Source organism: Camelus dromedarius, chromosome 7, assembly GCF_036321535.1.
Source record: "Camelus dromedarius isolate mCamDro1 chromosome 7, mCamDro1.pat, whole genome shotgun sequence".
In the NCBI taxonomy this organism is placed as follows: domain Eukaryota; kingdom Metazoa; phylum Chordata; class Mammalia; order Artiodactyla; family Camelidae; genus Camelus; species Camelus dromedarius.
This window is the reverse complement of record NC_087442.1, coordinates 41856367-41868461: the sequence shown is the minus strand read 5'-3', so window position 1 is coordinate 41868461 and position 12095 is coordinate 41856367. Positions and strand designations below refer to the sequence as shown.

Genomic DNA, 12095 nt, shown 5'->3' with positions numbered 1-12095 from the left:
TGCAGATTTGCAACCCCAAGGATGGGCGACGTTGGCTCCACGTCTCTCTTTCCTTCCTCACCACTCAAGCTCTGAGTTTCCAGATTGGAGAACAGTGGTTCTTCCATTGTGGACATGTCAGGTGGCTCTGTGGCCAGGTTTACCGGGGGTGATCATAGTTCATCCTGGTTCATCATTTCTAATGTTGTAGCATCCCCTCACACCATTGAAACTATCCTGATTCAGACAGTAAGTTATATGGCCACTCTGATGTAAGTGGACTGAAGTGGGGAGTGAGGAACAGAGCACCTTGGATCATGACTACTATACTGAATACAAGGTCACTTTGTGATTGGTCACAAAAGATTGTGACTTCCCTTTTGCTAGCAGATGTACCGTCTTCCTGGTTTTGCTAAAGCAAACTGCACCTTGAAGAGGCTCACATGGCAAGAGATTAGAGGAAGCTTCCAGCCAACAACCAGTGAGAAACTGAAGTCCTCAGTCTGACAGCCTTAAGGATCTAAATTCTGCCAACAACTATGTAAATGAGTTTAGGAAGGAGACTCCTCCCCATGCAAGCTTTCAGCTGAGACCTTGGCCCTGGCTGATACCTTGACTGCAGACATGTGAGGAGATCCAGAAGCCGAAGGCCTAGCTACACTGTGCAGGATTCCAGATGCACAGAAATTGTGAGATAATAAGTTGTTTTAGGTTGTTGAATTTGGGGGTAATTTGTTACCCACACAGATAACTCTTAGATTTTATGTGATATTGTTAAAGCCACTTAACTCCTCCAGGCCTCTGTTTTCTCTTCTGTCTGATGCAGAGTAACAGTGATTCTATAAATGTTTGTGGGCTGAATGAATGCAACACAGAGGTTGGACTAGATAATCTCTAAAATTCCCTCTGATGCAAAAACTCGACAGTGTTTTGTTAAGAGGGGACAACTCTTGCTGCTGACAGACTTTAAATATGTGCTGGACTACTTCTCCTTTGATGTTACATTTTTTGGTATTTTTATATTGCCTTAAATTTTGATTTGCTTTGAAAAAGAACCTCAAAACAGAGGCCTCTAGTTTGAAAGGTTCCCTCACCAATTTTTTTTGTTTTAAAAATGTTCTGACCCATGCGTGTCTGCACAGCCTGGCTGAGGATCACTGCAAACCCCACCACCGCCTTTGATGTAAACGGTCATGTTCCCTGCAATATCTGAGCAGATACGTGCGTGTTTTATGATCACTGTCTCACCTGGTTCCACAGCAACACCTGCCTCTCATTTAGGATGCAAGGCGACTGCAGCCTGGCCAGAGTGTTGGACACATTTCATCTCGCCTTCCTCTGAATTCACGGGTAGAACCTTTTGATATATCTTCCAGGTCACTTCCAAGAATCTCTGGTACTAAAATACTACAGGTCTGTGCTAGCCCTGCTTTCCTGGGGATTAAACTCTGCTTCGTTCTGGGTAAAAGTGGTGTTTTACAGGCTGGAAACAATGTCTTTGATGCTAAAATCACTCCCATGGTGAATTCCAAAACTCTCTTTGGTGGCCACACTTTAAAATCTTTACCAAAAGTCTTTGAACTTAAAACAATTACTTTATTTCATAGGAAGTTGTTTAAACAGTGAAAGAAATATGCTACCATCCCAGTGCCATCTTGCACGTGACTCATATGCAGGTTCCACACACGCGGCTCCAAACAGTCAAACAGAAACAGGAAAACCAGTCATGCCGCAGGGTGCCCGGGCTCAGCGGCGCAGAGATAAAATATACAGACTGGGGGTTTATTTTCTTTCATTTGTATAAGGATATCCTGGCTTTCTGTGATTATTCGTTGACCCATCAGATTATTCTTAGCATGGTATTCTATACAAAAGGGACAGATTTGGGCTTAAATAAGCAAACAAAAACACTACACAGAAACATCTTCCTTCTCGGGTAGAACAGTGGGAAAAACACTATGACGTGTGTACATGAAAGAGGTGACAGGTTATAACTTTATGTTTTCTAGCATCATTGATGGCTCCTTAATATCTTTTATCTTTTCAGAGAATTCAGAGGATTCCTTTTACCCCCACTGCTGGGTCTTGCTTGTCCCTAAAGCGTGGATTAATACGTTAGCCACACACTGTTTCTGCAGAGGCCTTGGGTGGTGGCAATTTCAAACGTCTTGTTAATGAGTGTTTCCAGGGCAGCTGCCTTAACTCTACCATCATGAGCAGTGAAGAGAAGCAGAGCAGGCACACTTCGGATACGAAGAAGCACTTTACCGCCACAACGCCAGTGGTTTCGGGGCAGAAGTGAACTAAAAGAAGTTAGGAAGGAAAGGCCGTTAATGCCAAGAACTGTGATTTCTGCAAGCTGGTTTTGTTTTGTGACTATCTGTAGCGTAATTATAAAAAAAAAAAAATGACTGTATGACATTTCATCTAAGCATGGGATTTCAAATTGTAAGGCATCTTGGAGATCAGTTTAATTCAATCTCCTCATTGTCTGAATTGAGGAAATCAAGACCATCAGTGGGTGAGTGACTTTTACAAGAACATCCAGCCAGTGGAAGAGTCAAGTCTCTGGCTCATAAAGGAGGCTATTACCAGGGTGAGTGAACGACACTGAATGATTTATAAAGAATTAATGAGGATCCAAGGTTGAACAATGGCTGAAACATGAAACCTCTAAATTGACAGTTTTTAATTACTATTTTAAAACATATTTGTGGAGAAGCACATTAGAAAGACATAGTATGTACAATATTGGAGGGAGAAGTTCTGGCACCTCTGGCTGTTAGTAACAGAGGAAGTCTCTCTCAATGCTGTGTTAGCGTCTGTCCTACTTAACAGACAATATGAAATCTCACAGCACAAAAAAACAAAACTAAGAGTCCATTTATTGCCATAACCAGGGGAAATTTTCCATTAACTTATGAGGAGTATGGAGCTGGACAGAAAACACCAGCCCTTTCAACCCAGAGAGATTGCTAGCCACACAGAACCAAGTGGCCAGACCAAACAGAAGTAGAAATAGGCTTTACTGCCTCCCTTGCTGTCTGAATCCTGGCTCAGAGACTAAGAGTTAACAGTAAAATGGTCAAGAGTAAAGATGATGTTTTAGTACCACAAATCACGGAGGTGAAGAAATCCCCTGAAGGATCAGGAGGAAGGACAAAATGATGAAGCCAATAAAAAGAGACAGTTATGGAGGCAGAAACAACATTCAACCTACAACGCGCAGAAATTCTAACCCATAAAGTGCAGCAAGACTCAGGGAGAGCTGCAACAGACTTGATACCAAAGGTGTGGCTGAAAAGAAGTTAATACTTAAGAACTTACCAAGGTGCAAAAGTAGGTAAAGCCGATCTTTGGCGTAAGGAGCCAGACGGGTGTTTACCTCCGGTGCGGGGTTGCGGCGGGGACCAGCCTGGGGTGGCTGAGGGAAAGCTCTGGGAGGCAGGTGCTCTTTCAATTCTTGATCTGGGAGCTGGTTCCACCAGGGTGTTCACTGTGGCAGATTCGTTAAGTTATACACTCTCATTTCTGTATGTATGCCGTACTCCAATATAAATTGTTTAAACGTTAAAAAGCAAGGTAGAGGCAGGCCTTTCAATCAAATACCAGCTAAAAGCAAGCAAAGGTAGCAATCATAATCTCAGAAAGAGACATTTCATGGCACGCAGTATTATTATATGGCTCAAAGAAGGTCATTTTATATTGACAACAGATCAATCCACTGTAAAGGTAATTCGTTGCAAACCTCTATGCTTCCAATCAACTAGAAGCAAATTATATTAAGTAAAATATTTGAAAGAGAAATTTACCAAAAGAGTATGGGTAGGGAGAACACGTAGATACCCACTTACCAACATGTGCATAATAGCTGATGATGTCAGAGGCGGTGTCTACAATTTGAACTTCCTCTCATTAAGGCTAATTGCACAAGTGCCACCTCCTTGGTCAGAAAACTTGTAACGTAATACGGCTCTGTTCCTGGTGAGGAACAACTAGCTACTGGAAGGCAGGTCCCTAGAGGAGGAGTGGCAACTTGTCCTCACTGAGTACTCTGCATTTGGGACAGGAGGGGACACAGCAGAGCTGAGGCTGCATCAGATGGGCCAGCGTAGGACCAGGAGAAGGTTTCTGGGCAACGAGCAGCATTGATTCCTCCCCAAGGCCCTCAGGGATCTTGGCCCGTGTACAGTGCCCGCTTTGTAAAGTTTGCTGCTTTTAGACCTTGATTGTGCACTCATGACCAAAAAGAACCAGAGAGAACACTGGTCCCAGAGGGAATATCTAGTCTTTGAGTTGGCCCATCCACGACCCAGTATGTGACACTTGATGGCCTCAGCACCACTTTCCTGTCTCGCACAGGAAAGCTGTAGATGCAAAGAATGTCCGTGCCTACACTTTGGGCACTTGGCCTAATTTTCTTGTGCTGTCTGGGGAAGGAAATGTGGAGGGCTCCACCTACACCAACTCACAACTCTGTTTATTTTCCTTTCAAGTCTCCTTTGGAGGCCAAGACGCTGGTGAGATGAATAGTCCATTTATTGCCCTGGGTTAGGACATCACAGTCTGTCATTGCGCCATGTGTTTTTACGTGTGAACTTGGATGCTGGATGAACACTTAAAGTGGAGGAGGCCCTGGGGGGATGACACACACAGCCTGTGGGAATGAATGGACTCGTTTCAAGACTGATTTAAAAGACGATGGGGTCATGGTAGACCCTACCATGGAAGATCAGTGGGCGACGGCTGCAAGAAAATAAACAATCCTAGAATAAAATACGTGGAAGATGGCACCAGGACACATTAAATAAAGTTGACATAATTTAATCAACTAGGGTTCGCTTGTGATCTCCACCGCCAGAGGAGAATTTATAAACACTGTGAGGAGTCAGAGAGAATGCTAACCAAGTGAAATGGAATAATTGTTATAAAAAATGAATAATGACACCCACCTGCCCAGCTGCCATTTTAGGAGGAAAAAATAAATGCAAATGCCCTAAGTGGGCAGAGGGGCACGATTATATTATTAATCACTAGTGTATGAATATGAAAGGATCTTATAGAGCCGTCCCAGTCAGCACAGTCCGCCTGAGAAGAAATGGAGAAAGTGTCCTCGCTCCGGAAGCAGAGGCTGAGGTCGGGGTCAAGATCTGGGCAGACAGAAAATGGAGACAACTAAACACGCATGATGAAAACTTCTAGCGGATTAAAGACTGAAGCCCAGGGTAAAGGAGAGTTTCAGCACTTGTCTCCCATCTTCTTCTGCAGTGGATGAATAACATCTTAGGTTGATCTAGAAGCCAGTCAGGCATAGACAGTCTTCTCTTGTCTTAATAGCAGTTCTTTCTCCTTCAGCACTGATTAGTTTGTGTCCTAAGGACCTGCGTCTCCTGGAACTTACCATGTTTCTTCTTTGTTTCAATTGCTAGTGAACTCCAAGCTAATCCTATGACTCAGCCTCACCAGACATCTCACGGAACTTCGTTTTCCTCAGTGCTCCTTGTGGGCTGTTCCAGCCTGGGTCTGTTTATGTTCCTTTCATTTGCTCCCTTTTCCTTATGCCTCTTTTTCCTACCCAGACAAATATCCCTATTTTTATTTTATGTTATTTTGTATTCTATGTAGATTTCAAAAAACCATCTTAAATATTTTGACAAAAAGGCCTGGTATAAATAAATGACACCAGAGTGACTTCTCATAAGTGAGGTCTATAAAACGTTATTTGCCTTCAAAAGGACGTTTTTAAACAAGATCAACAAATATGGAAATAGGGAAATTGGAACTTGGAAGGAAGAGTCCAGATTCCTTGCTTTTGCCACTGGTTTATCCTCCTCAACAGGTAATTAAAATATTTTAGATTGATGGTCAAGTGAGCTCCTCCATTTCACCTTAAGGGCAAGGGAATTAATACAAATTCTGCCAAAACCAATATATAATGCTATATATTTTAAAATGTTAAATGACAAATTACAACATTTCCCTAACCTGTTTATCGTATTTTCAGGGCATGTTATGTTTCAGATGAGCATATGTTTGGTTCTTTATTTTTATCTGTATATTTTATTTAAGGTTATTTTATTATGAAAGATATACAGGCTTGTGTTAATACACAAATGAATGAGAGACGGTAAAAGTCTTCATTCTCTCACCCTCCTCGTCTTAATCTCCAGTGGTTACAATCGTAACGATTATTGACAATTTGATGTCTGTCCTGGAATTTCCTATGTGTACACACACAAAAATGTGTAGATTTGTGATGTTCATTACAAAATGAAGCTTTCAATTGTAAATGGATCGAATTAATATACCACAGTCTGCTTACCCCTTTAGTGATCTATTTAGGATTTTCAGTGTTTGCTCCCATTTGATGTAACAGCTGAAACTGGAAAACAGACGGTGGTCACGTCAGCCCATGGTCAACCCTTGTCATTTTGTAAGCATTCCCCATTGAATCCTAACACATCGGTGGATCTGAATTCACTTGCTGATTATCTCTTTCATCTACAGCGGGAATTTAATGAGAAGAAGTATGGCTGTGCTTCACTGGTCACACACCAGTGGCTTCAGTATCCCTGGACAGGACGTGGCTCCCATCAGCAAGCATCCTGGTGCTAGTGTTCATTACTGCCTTAAATTTGTGTTAAATCAGTAAATTTCCATAATGGCCACCAGAGGGCATCAATCATCCAGAGCATACAAAGCTGTTGCCACCCCCCTAGCATTGCAAGCTGATGGGTATTAGCTCCTAGCTTGAAGGTGTGTGTCTGCTCACATTGGCTAGTTGTTTTCTTTATTTTAATTCCATTATAATGTTTTAAAGGGACATTACTGACCATCCCCCTTTCCAATTATTGAATGCAACAATGCAGGTAAAGTGCTTTACACAAGGCATTGCTAAATAAACATTTAGCAAGTTATTGTTGTCATTCTTATCCCATGGTAAAAAACAGAACCATCCCTTGCTATGATATTCTCCTTAACAAATATACTCTTGCTAAGCTCTTCTATTTAATATCAGTCCAACGCAGGTTTATCACATAGTTTTAAAAGTGCTTCTGCCTTGAATTGTCTGATTAATCCAAGTATGGATGAGTGAGTCTAGCTAAGTACACTTTAAAATTTTGTTTTGACTCTTATTTCTTGTTAAATATGTGTTGCCTTATGTATCTCTCCTCAGTAAAATGTATTTTGTGGAAAATACACATTATATGTACTTTTTCACCACTGAATTTTATCCTAGAAAAAGTGCATTTTCTTAGTCACCACCATCCCAAAGGCAAAATTGTGGCCGAGACTGAGCTTTTTATCACTCACAAACATTCAAGCCGTTCACGCCAAAGACAAATGAAAACTTTCTTTCACTAAGTAGTCCACAAATGCAGCTGGGGGGTGGGGGTGGGGGCTCCACTGAATTTTTTAAAATTTCCATTACATCCACATATTTTACAAGTAAATATAGGCAAGTATATTGTACTTAAAAAGAAAATAGACTTTTTGATACTGATTTGCCAATATTTATGATTAAAAACTCAAAAAAGTTTAAATGAGTAGTGAGGGACAGTAAGTCGTGAGGCCACACGGTGGCGCTATTTCACTGACTTGAGACGCGATCCCGGTGAAAACAGGAAGAACATGACCAAACAGGAGTGAGTCGCCTTCGTGGTGTACCTCCAATTTGAAAGAAAGGATCCAGTAGAGTTTAACATTAAAATTAATTTGTATAGCCTATTTAAACAATAAAGCAGCACCAATGTGTAAATGTAAGAAGCATGAGGAAATCTCATTGCTGAAAAGTGGGTTAAGAAATTACATGTCAAGGCTCCGTAATGCTAACTTATGCTGTTGCTCTTAAGAGCAATATTTTATAGCTCTCTCTAGATGCACAAGGAACTTGCACTTGCGTTACCATATTTCGTTCTTCCAGTGAAGCAAGCAAGGGAGATTTTAGCCCCATTTTACAGCTAAGGAAACTAAGACATTAAGAAGTTAAGTGATAGCTCCTGGCGTCCGAAGATTGCAAAACCTTCTGTAGCGCTGAGGAACTCTGAGGGTCCTGACACCTTACTGCTACTTGGGAGAGAGTGTAAATTCCACAGGCGCTTCACCTAAGCCACTTGGGCCCTTGAGCACTCTTGAGTGCTCCCTGAACCCCACCCAGGCAGATCCGGCAGTACCCTAAAGTTTCCATTCACTCACTCCCCATCCACCAACACAGGTTAGCATCCAAAGTGCTGATCATGAAGAAGACCACAGCTCCCACAATCACAGAATCCCCAGGGATCCTGTCTCCCATCCCAGAAATGCAAAATGATTTATTATCTGTACCCTCCCTTCAGCCATGGAGCAGAAATCTGCATCCTGTATCCAGTCTCATGATAGGCGGGACTGCAGAAAACAAAATCCCATCCCCTCATTTCTTATTCATAGAGAAGGCAATGTATAATATGATTACATACATGATGGATCAGATCTGACAGACAGTATAAAATGCAAGCCGGAGAACATTACCTAGGGAATGGATTTTTCACTGATAGTCAATGCCTCCTGTAGTCAACAATGAAGGGAGGTGGGGGTGAGACAAATGCAGAGAGACGCACAAAGAACTCTCAGTATCAAACTCTCAAACAAATCCCTCCATCGGGCAAAGGCTGTTTGCTCAGCGCCAGGCACTCAGCTAGGTGCTTTATATGCCGCAGCTCTTCTAATCACCCTTGCTTTACAGACACGAAAAAAGAGGCTCCCAGAAGTGAAGTTCACAGACAGAACTTGGAACCTGAGCACACCCAAACCCGTATTCTTGACCATGAACTACACCACCTCCCTGTGTGCTTCTGGGACACGTGCTCTGACGCTGTTCAGGACCTTCCTGCGTGGCCACAGGCTGCTGTCAGCTGCTGACTACGCTGCGTGATGGCACCTGAGACCAGATGCGGAATTCGTAGAAGGAAATAAAACTGAAGTCTCGGGCCTTCTTTAGTTCAGGCCACTGTGAGTTCTAGTGGGGGTCAGTCACTGAGGGTTCCAGGAGAGCAGAGTAGGCCGGGTTGCAACCAGAAAGCATTTCTAATTAAGTATCTTTGGTACGTTGCCTACAGGGATCTTCCTGAGAAAGGCCCTAACCCTCCAAATTTCTAGTGATTTGTTGTGATTTATTTTTTTCAATTAATATTCACTATCATGCCTACTTTCGTATTTGTCACTGCATAGCTTTAAAAAGAGAGACAGAGTTCTCCAAATTATAAGCACCAGGCTTCACAGAGTCAGGATCTGCCCATGCCTGTGCCTCTGCTGTTAAATATTTTGCCTCTCATCCCCTAAAAGGCTGAAACAATTTCTCATAAATCTTCAGGCTGTCATTGCTCAGCCGAGTGCCTGAAACCCAGTTGTCCTGGAAAAAGGAGACAGAAGGAAAGGAGAAAGGAGTGCAGCAGAGGAGGAAGTGGACAGGATTATATGTAGAGTTAGAAATCGGTTTGATCCCCTGAGGGAGAATCAGCACTCTTATGAGCATCTCTCTTTTAAAAAAGGCAGTCTTCTAAATAAGCTGGCTCTCTGCTCTTCTGATAGATCTAGCTTACTCAGGACAGCTTCAATAGACTACCCAATAATAAGCCAAAAGGGTCACTATGTCAGGGGCTCCATGTAGCTAGGGACAAGACCTAGACTTTCTTCCTGTGATTTTTTTGGGGGATGTTTTGTTAACAGGAATTACCAGATTATACTAACTACTGATGATTGGTCATGTATGATTTTGCCCTCGTCCAGATGGAGGATCTCAAAATTCCTTAAACAGTTCAGCCACTTGTTCTGGAAGTTTGCAGCAGCCCCCGTGTCCTTCGTCACATAGAAGCTGCCCCCAGTCATCTTGGGCTCTGCGTCCACAGAGCTGTAAGTGCTATTTAAATCCTTGGATCTGGAGGCGGGGGGGGGGGGGGGGATTCAACCACTGTACCAACTTCATCAGCCCAAGCTACCTGGGTTCCCCATCCATGTTGATCATATTGACAAGTTCACTGTTGATAACCCTTTTTTAATACCTCCGTGGATGTCATCTTTTCTTTTAGGTAGTATCTAACACCAGAGTATCGGAATTCAGGCTCATGTCAACTTAGGGGTGTCAGAGTCATACTAAGTAAAATGACAAGGTAGAAAACGTTAAATAAGCTTCAGAAATATAAACAAACACATAGGAAATGCCTATTCTTTCCAGTCCTTTAAAAAAACATCTATGTGCATTTTGTGGTTTTAAACACAAGCTGCTGCTCTAACCAGTCACATTAAGAGATAAGAAAAGAGAAGGGGAGATTTTTTTCAAATGTGGGGCATTTAAAGGAAGTAGTGGAGTGTCTCCATCTGGTATATGTTCATATAAAGTAGAAATAAACAAGTGCACATTTCTTCTATTAAGCCTATAAATCTTAAGGAAACCCAGCTGCTGCCCATCCCCAAGGCTTCTGCAAATTTTCTGTTCACAATATCTGACCTTCCAAGCTCTTTGTTATTTGTTGTTCTTTGTTGGTATGGCCTACATTCAAAGCTACTGTAATAGCTTTAGTTCAGAATTAAACTTTAGGCTCCTTTGTTTTATCTAACTGTCAAGAGAAATTCTAGCTCCTATAGCCTTAAATAAAATTTTATTTTATGGAAACAGAAACACCCTTTGCAACAAAGTAAATATCTACCATGAATTCACCATCCAAGCTTTGGTAGGTTGATGTTTGTGCTTTATATTTTGAGGCAGGTACAAATATAATTGAAGCCCACATCTAGATGTAAAGTTACTTTAAAAAACGTCTTCATTGAAGACAAGGTTCAACTCAACAGAGTAGCCTTCTTTGTCTCCATCTCTTGGTTTTCATCTTTTTAAAAAAGTTACCCTCAATACTTTTATAGGATTACTAATTACCCAATGTCACCATGACAGGAGAAAGCCATTACAATTGTCTCTAGTTACCTGAAATTCAAGTCGGCTTACCAAAGCTCTTAAGATGACAAATATATGCATTTGTTAAGCTGTGCCTGTCCCACCAGGGTTAACTAGATGGCCTGGAGGCGGGTGAGGAGGGGCACTTGCAAAGCAGGGCTCTCCACTAAGGAGCAGAGACATCCTGGAGTTTTTGAGGTCCTGCTTAGAAACAACAAATAACAGATTATCCTTTTTTTTTTTTCTTCCAGCTGAATCCTGTCTATTTTTCACGTAGCATCTCTCTTCAGGGCATTCATAACGCGCTTCTCGTCGGATATCTCCAGCCACAGGAAGCTCTTTTTATTTAAAATGGAAGCAGCTTTGAATTCTCTCCGCGAAGAAGAGGCCCAGGACGCCGGCAGGAAGGAGAAGAGGTCACCGGGTGCAGGAATGCCTAAGAGTGGGGTCGCAGGAAGACCGGGTGGAGCCCGAGGAGGAAAGGGCGCGGCTGCGCAGAGAAGTCGCGGATCGCGGTGAGGCTGGGCCGGAAGCTACAGTTGTTCTTTGCACCCACCCACTTCCCCAGCCTGTCCCCTCCTTGGCTTCATTCTTAAAAAAGCAATTTCCTTAGCGCCTTTCTTCTATGTGCTACAAAACGAAGTGACCGCTAGAGGGCAATATGGTGCAAGACAAAAGCTTGCTCTCGCTCACGTTGAGAAAACAGGACAGACAAATCAAGTAGCATACAGGTACTGTAAAGGCGGGGGGGGGGGGGTGGTGAGGGCGCTTTCCAATCCCTCTTCTCCATGTGCTCCCCAAACCTCAAACATTAGCTGAGTGATAAAGTAGCATGGATGCTCTCTTTCTCCCCTCCCTGCCTCGGTGACCCTAGATGCCTCTGCAGGGCAGGAGAGACTTCCCCTCTACTTTCTCAGGTTCAAGAGCTGAGTCTATAAAGTAAAGTGACAACAGGCAGATTCACAGAAGAAAAGGTACACAAATTTACTGTTTTTTAATGTTATGTGCATATGGAGGTATCATGGGGAAAAAACATGAATACCCCCAAAAAGCGATGAGATTTGAGGTTTATGTGCCGTCTTAACAGGGGAGAGTAAACGACTTTTAGGAAAGAGGAAGGGCCCTTAGAAGTGTGGACGGGAGGTATGATCATCTGTGACCGAGTGTGTCTGGATGTGATGTCCGCCTCTAG

At 42.7% G+C, this 12095-nt stretch overlaps 1 protein-coding gene across 2 annotated transcripts in view; it reads right to left on the bottom strand.

Annotated features, from left to right (window-relative positions):
• Nucleotides 1–12095, bottom strand: part of TRIL (TLR4 interactor with leucine rich repeats) — a 113447-nt gene that overhangs the window by 76486 nt on the left and 24866 nt on the right. Inside the window, exons 3-4 of one of the 2 annotated variants that reach the window (XM_031455107.2) lie at nucleotides 3307–3475; nucleotides 1588–2282 (exon numbers count right to left, since the gene is read on the bottom strand). The exons of the other annotated variant lie outside the window; for it this stretch is intronic. The gene's annotated coding sequence lies outside the window, so the exon portion shown is untranslated. Of the gene's footprint in view, nucleotides 1–1587; nucleotides 2283–3306; nucleotides 3476–12095 lie in introns of those variants that run through there. 2 annotated transcript variants of the gene reach the window in all.